Source organism: Triticum urartu, chromosome 3 (genome assembly GCF_003073215.2).
Source record: "Triticum urartu cultivar G1812 chromosome 3, Tu2.1, whole genome shotgun sequence".
NCBI lineage: Eukaryota > Viridiplantae > Streptophyta > Magnoliopsida > Poales > Poaceae > Triticum > Triticum urartu.
In genome coordinates this window covers 163879491-163885814 of record NC_053024.1, presented here as the reverse complement: position 1 = coordinate 163885814, position 6324 = coordinate 163879491, and the positions used below count along the sequence as shown (strand labels likewise).

At 42.0% G+C, this 6324-nt stretch overlaps 1 long non-coding RNA gene across 5 annotated transcripts; it reads left to right on the top strand.

The window, feature by feature from the left end:
• The first annotated feature begins 316 nt into the window (after positions 1 to 316).
• On the top strand, positions 317 to 2708 carry LOC125543418. Of its 5 annotated transcripts, none has more exons than XR_007298431.1 (5): positions 317 to 404; positions 869 to 1430; positions 1781 to 1985; positions 2172 to 2268; positions 2465 to 2708. It is a non-coding gene; the product is annotated as an uncharacterized LOC125543418 (long non-coding RNA). The 5 variants fall into 5 exon arrangements; XR_007298429.1 differs by having other exon boundaries at positions 345 to 404; positions 832 to 1430; XR_007298430.1 differs by lacking the exon at positions 317 to 404 and adding an exon at positions 411 to 791.
• Positions 2709 to 6324: the final 3616 nt, after the last annotated feature.

Sequence of the window (6324 nt, the reverse complement as noted above, 5' to 3'; positions counted from 1 at the left end):
GTCCTCAATAGATGCACCTACACGAACAATCAAACACTTGCACCCAACGCGATAAAGGGATTGTCAATCTCTTCACGGTCACTTGCAAAGGTGAGATCTGATAGAGATAGATCTTTACCTACTAATAAACCGGCTATTGGTTCTGGTCGTACGTTGTCATCATTTTTGCAAAAAAGTCCCTGTAATTTTTGGTAATTGAACCCGTAGTCACTATTTAAGTGAATCTAAGAAAACACTTCATTTTTGCAGAAAAGCCCCTGCATTTATTAGTTTTCAACCCATGATCCTTCCCCAGTTTTCCCTCTGCCCCGACTAACAAAATCCCCTCTGTTTAGGTCGGTGCCTGACCACCCGATTCAGTGCCTCCCGCCAGAGACTGCCCGTCGTCGATGAGGGCCACGATGGTAAGCTCCCCCCAGCCCACTTGACCCTCTTTCATCTCCGTTCTACTCCTTGTATCTCGGCCCCCTCGAGCTCGCCTCGATCCATGGCCTCTCCTTAAACCTAGATCCGGTCACGGCCACGGCCGGCTTCGCAGCTCCCGGCCACCATCGCATGCGCCTCCCCCCGCATCTCCCTCATATCGCTTGTGCAGCACCGTGGCTATATGTCGCCAGCGCCATCAGCTGCAGCCCCGCTCTAATCCACCTGCATGTCATGGACAATGGCCATGGAGGATGCACCTCCGGCTACTCACTCGTTGTTGGCCTGCCAGTATCTCCACCAACATCTCATCCATCTAGATCAGGGGCGCTTTAATTTCAACAGATTTTCTTCTTCTTTGCAACATGGTAATTTGTTGAGATAGACTCTTGATTTTAATTATTGCAGAATGGCGATCTGCTTTATGTTGGCTTTATCATCTCAGGATAATCCAGATGTTTTCCTATGCGTTGAGGAGTTGTTGATGGATGATATACATAGGCTACCAAGTGGTAGCTCCAATGTTGCAATTGAGGTCAACAATGGGTGCTTCTCCTGGGATAGCTCACCTGAGATACCAACACTGAAGGATCTGAATTTTCAAGCTCAGCAAGGCATGCGTGTTGCACTCTGTGGGACGGTCGGCTCTGGAAAATCAAGTTTGCTCACATGAATTCTTTGTATGGTGCCAAAGCTATTAGGAGAGGCTAAGACTTGCGGAACAATGCCATATGTCAGCCACACGGCATGGATACAGAGCGGCAAAATTCAGGACAATACTGCTTGGCAAGGAGATGGAGAGTAAGAAGTACGGCAGGGTCCTTGAGTGGTATTCTCTAAAGAAATACTTGGAGATCAAAATCATTGGAGAGTGAGGCTGCACTCTTAGTGGCAGGCAGAAACAAAGGATTCAGATAGCCCGAGCATTGTATCAGTATGCTAACAACTATTTGTTCCATGATTCGTTCAACGCGATTGATGCTCATACAGGATCCCAATTTTTCAAGGTAAAATACAATCTCTTTTTGTTACTGAACCTTTTTCCTACAATATTTGTATTTGTTCCGCTTGAAAAAGCTAGGACTGATCTTTTGATAATGTTATGTAGAATCTTTGTTGAACTCCCTTGGTGTTAGTTCTTGAACCGAAGAAACGTGCGGTCTGGAATTGACATCATTCAGTTCCTTGATGAAAACAAAGTTGCATGTCCTTTTAGTCTAAACGTAATATTATGCCTTGGAGCATATGATGGGGGATAAATCGCAGTTCTGAATTGCCATTGCCATATGGTACATTGTGTTTATCAGTGAGTAATTGGTACAAAGTTTAGATTATCAGTTTATGTTTGTCTTGGCAGATCGATGGTTTCACCGCGGTTGTCGGGAGAAATATCATCAATGGTAGGGGGAAAGCAGGTACGCCGAGGCGGGCACCCACACCAAGCGGCCGACCCAGGAAGGCAGCCCTGCAGCTCCGCCTCATGCCACTCCCCATCTCTATGTTTGTGTCAGACCCAGCGCAAGGTAGAGGCAGAAGAGGAGGCCGATAAGAGAAGCTGCAAGGTAGGAGGCTTTTGATCTGAAGGCAAGTTGGACGATCTGCTCACAAAGACACACCTCTATTCTGAATTTCTACTTGAAAAGATTGGTCAGGTCACAAATGTACCTTGGCTATGTCTCTCACTGTGTGCTCAACTATGTTTTGCTTATTTCATCTTGGTTGCTGACATGGGTGGTGTTATCTGCCAGAGAAAGTTGTTGAAGTGGAAGAAGAAGATGAACCTGTAGAAGAGCTGAAAAAGGACGTGGTAGAAAGAAGGAAGCGAAGCCTAAACAGTATAATGATGTGAGTTCAGATTTCCTATGTTTTCTTCCCTTCTTCATCAATATGATAGCATAGTTGTCTTCCAGATTATGCGAATGTCTTTGGTTGTCATATAATGTGGATGCATTGTAGTTTGATGTGTCGTCTGTATTATACAGAGACTGTTCTATCTCTTATTGTTTCAAAAAATTCTGATTAACCGCTCAACCTGTGATAGTATTACCTCGCCCAGCCGCACATCCAAGACGCGACGCTTGCTGGAAAGCTGGTCAAGTAGGCCCTCGACTGCGACTTTTAGCTGATTGATCCTGCACATTAGCCTTTGCTACAATAAAGGGACTTACAACAATGATGCTTTCTATATTGAATTTTTATATTCGACCTCACCATTGCTTAGTTTCCTTTCCTGATGTCAAGACACAAAGAATTTGAGATTCAATTTATCTTTTTTAGTTTTTACACTAGATTGCTTCATTTATATGTATTACTGTAGACACATGTGAATCCTCAAGGTGTCAGGCTTGTTCTTATTATTGCTCATGCAACCCTAAACTTTAGTTAAATGTACTACTTTTCAGGTTTTAGTGTCTGGATCTTCAGTACAAAATAGAGTCGATGGTATATGTCAATTATGTATTGGTTCTAGGCAAGTAGGTTGACATGTTCATCTGTTATCATGAGTGTCGTGTTTACACTTGCAGCTCAGATATTGAGCTTACGCTAAAGATCTGACTGTACTGTCTAGAGGTGGAATGGGTAAGCTCTCTTTATGGTCCTTTTGCTGAATATCTTGCAAATGCCACACTAAAGTGGGTATCAGTCCAGTATGTTCTTATGTCTATGGATCCGGGAAATGTTGACGCTTTATTGGTTTTGGTCACAAAAATGTTAGCTGTACATGCTTTCATCTTGATTATATGGAGTTCTTAAGTAACACTACTTCTCCGTTAGTTCATTGAAGTAATGATACAATCAATTGGATATTCTTCTACGGTTATGGATCTAGCGGAAAAAATGTTGTTTTCACATCATTGTTTTAATCCAATGCTCAGCTTTCATGCTATAAGCTTTACCGCTTTAGACATTTTTGTAGGAAATGCTGAACGTTCATATCAATTGAATCAATGTGGCCTTACATGTAGTGTCGGTACTGTTAAATTTGTAGATATCTTATTTTATTCAGCAGTAACTTTATTTTCTTTTCACTTCTTTTTTATAAATGTCATGGAGTCAGTTATAATAGTGATTTCTTTTCCTTCTGAAAGAAATTGTTTGTCTGCTTTGGGTTTCAATTTTAAGGCCAGCTCAGTACAATCTGCAACTACTTATAGACTACTTCATCTGGATGGGTTTGCATTGTGTACAGTTTGCTTCAATACCCCTGTTACCATTCTACTGTCTCCTGCTATTTTTCCACTTGTTTAGTTACTACCTCTACCCACCAAGTTGATTTTCTGCTGCCTTTGCCTCCTTCCCGAATCACTAGATCATCATCGATGTCGGCCGCACCCGCACCATTGTCCCATCCACCTCTTCATCCTCCTCTCCTACTTCCTGCAAGTGCCGCAAGCTATGGCCAACAATTTTTACTATGTTCTTGACATTATAAAAGTCTCACGTTCTGGAACCTACACACTTAAATGTCTGTTAGAGATGTTTATCACATCGTAAACTATGTGTTCTACACATACCAACGCCACGGAGGGAAGGAAAATAAGCGGCGATGTGGATGAGATGCCGCGTTGAAATAGAGGACGTGGATCTGCGCCAGGGAGGGGGTCTTAACTAAGCACCTGAGCTATTTTTCTATCTCCCATTGCAATGCACGGGCATTTTTGCTAGTAAAACTAAACAAAAGATAAAATATTTTTGGGTTTTTTGGGTTTATAGATCTGAAAATAAAAGATTGCAAAATAGTAGATCGGAAACAAATATGATGGAAAATAGACCCCGGGGGGCATAGGTTTCACTAGAGGCTTCTCTCATGAAGGCAAATAATACAGTGGATGAACAAATTGCTGTCGAGCAATTGATAGAAAAGCGCAATGTAATGACGATATCCAAGGCAATCATTATGCATATAGGCATCACGTCCGTGTCAAGTAGACCGTTTCGTGCCTTCATCTACTACTATTACTTCACATATCGACCGCTATCCAGCATGCATCTAGAGTATTAAGTTCAGAAAGAACGGAGTAACGCCTTAAGTAAGATGACATGATGTAGAGGAATAAAGTCAAGCAATATGATGAAAACCCCATATTTTTATCCTCGATGGCAACAATTCAATACGTGTCTCGTTACCCCTACTTTGTCACTGGGTGAAATCATGCAAGATTGAACCCAAAGCTAAGCACCTCTCCCATTGCAAGAAAAACCAATCTAGTTGGCCAAACCAAACCAATAGTTCGAAGGGAAATACAAAGATATCAAATCATGCATATAAGAATTCAACGAAGATTCAAATAATATTCATAGATAAGCTGATCATAAATCCACAATTCGTTGGATCTCGATAAACACACCGCAAAATAAGATTCCATCGGATAGATCTCCAAGAACATCGAGGAGAACATGGTATTGAGAATCAAAGAGAGAGAAGAAGCCATCTAGCTACTAGCTATGGACCCGTAGGTCTGAGGTAAACTACTCACGCTTCATCGGAAGGGTAATAGAGTTGGTGTAGATGCCCTCCGTGATCGAATCCCCCTCCGACAGGATGCCGGAAAAGGCCCCAAGATGCAATCTCACGGGAACAGAAGGTTGCGACGGCGGAAAAGTATTTTTGTGGACTCCCCTGAGGGTTTTGGAATATATGTGAATATATAGGATGAAGAGCTAGGTCAGGGAGTCATCGAGGGGCCCACAAGGCAGGGGGAGCCCCCCCTAGGGCGTACCCTCCACCCTTGTCGCTGCCTCGTGGCTCTTCTGACTTGGACTCCAAGTCCCCTGCGTATCTTCTGGTCCAAGAAAAATCATCATGAAGTTTCATTCTGTTTGGACTCCATTTGGTATTCCTTTTCTGTGAAACTCAAAAACAATGAAAAAAACATAAACTGCACTTGGCTCTAGAAGTTAGTCCCAAAAATAATATAAAATAGCATATTAATGCATATAAAATGTCCAAAATAGATAATATAATAGTATGCAACAATCAAAAATTATAGATATGTTGGAGACGTATCAAGCATCCCAAGCTTAATTCCTCCTTTCCTCGAGTAGGTAAATGATAAAAACAGGATTTTTGATGTGGAATGCTACATAACATATTTATCCATGTAATTTTCTTCATTGTGGCATGAATGTTCAGATTCAAAATAAAAGTTTAATATTGACATAAAAACAATAATACTTCAAGCATACTAATAAAGCAATTATGTCTTCTCAAAATGGCATGGCCAAAGAAAGTTATCCCTACAAAATCATATAGTCTGGCTATGCTCCATCTTCATCACACAAAGTATTAAATCGTGCACAACCCCGATGACAAGACAAGCAATTGTTTCATAATTTTGATGTTCTCAAACCTTTTCAACTCTCACGCAAATACATGAGCGTGAGCCATGGATATAGCACTATAGGTGGAATAGAATATGGTGGTTGTGGAGAAGACAAAAAGATTATCAACGGGCTACGGAGATGCCCATTGATACGTCTCCAACGTATCTATAATTTTTGATTGCTCCATGCTATTATATTATCTGTTTTGGATGTTAATGGGCTTTATTTTACACTTTTATATCATTTTTGGGACTAACCTATTAATTGGAGGCCCAACCCAAATTGTTGTTTTTTTGCCTATTTCACTGTTTCGCAGAAAAGGAATATCAAACGAAGTCCAAACGGAATGAAACCTTCGGGAACATGATTTTCTCAACAAACGTGATCCAGGAGACTTGGAGTGGGCGTCAAGAAACAATCAAGGAGGCCACGAGGCAGGGGGCACGCTGACCCCCCCAGGCGCGCCCTCCACCCTCGTGGGCCCCTTGTTGCTCCACCGACTTACTTCTTCCTCCTATATAAGTCCACGTGCCCCGCAAACATCCAGGAGCACCACAAAAACCTAATTCCACTGCC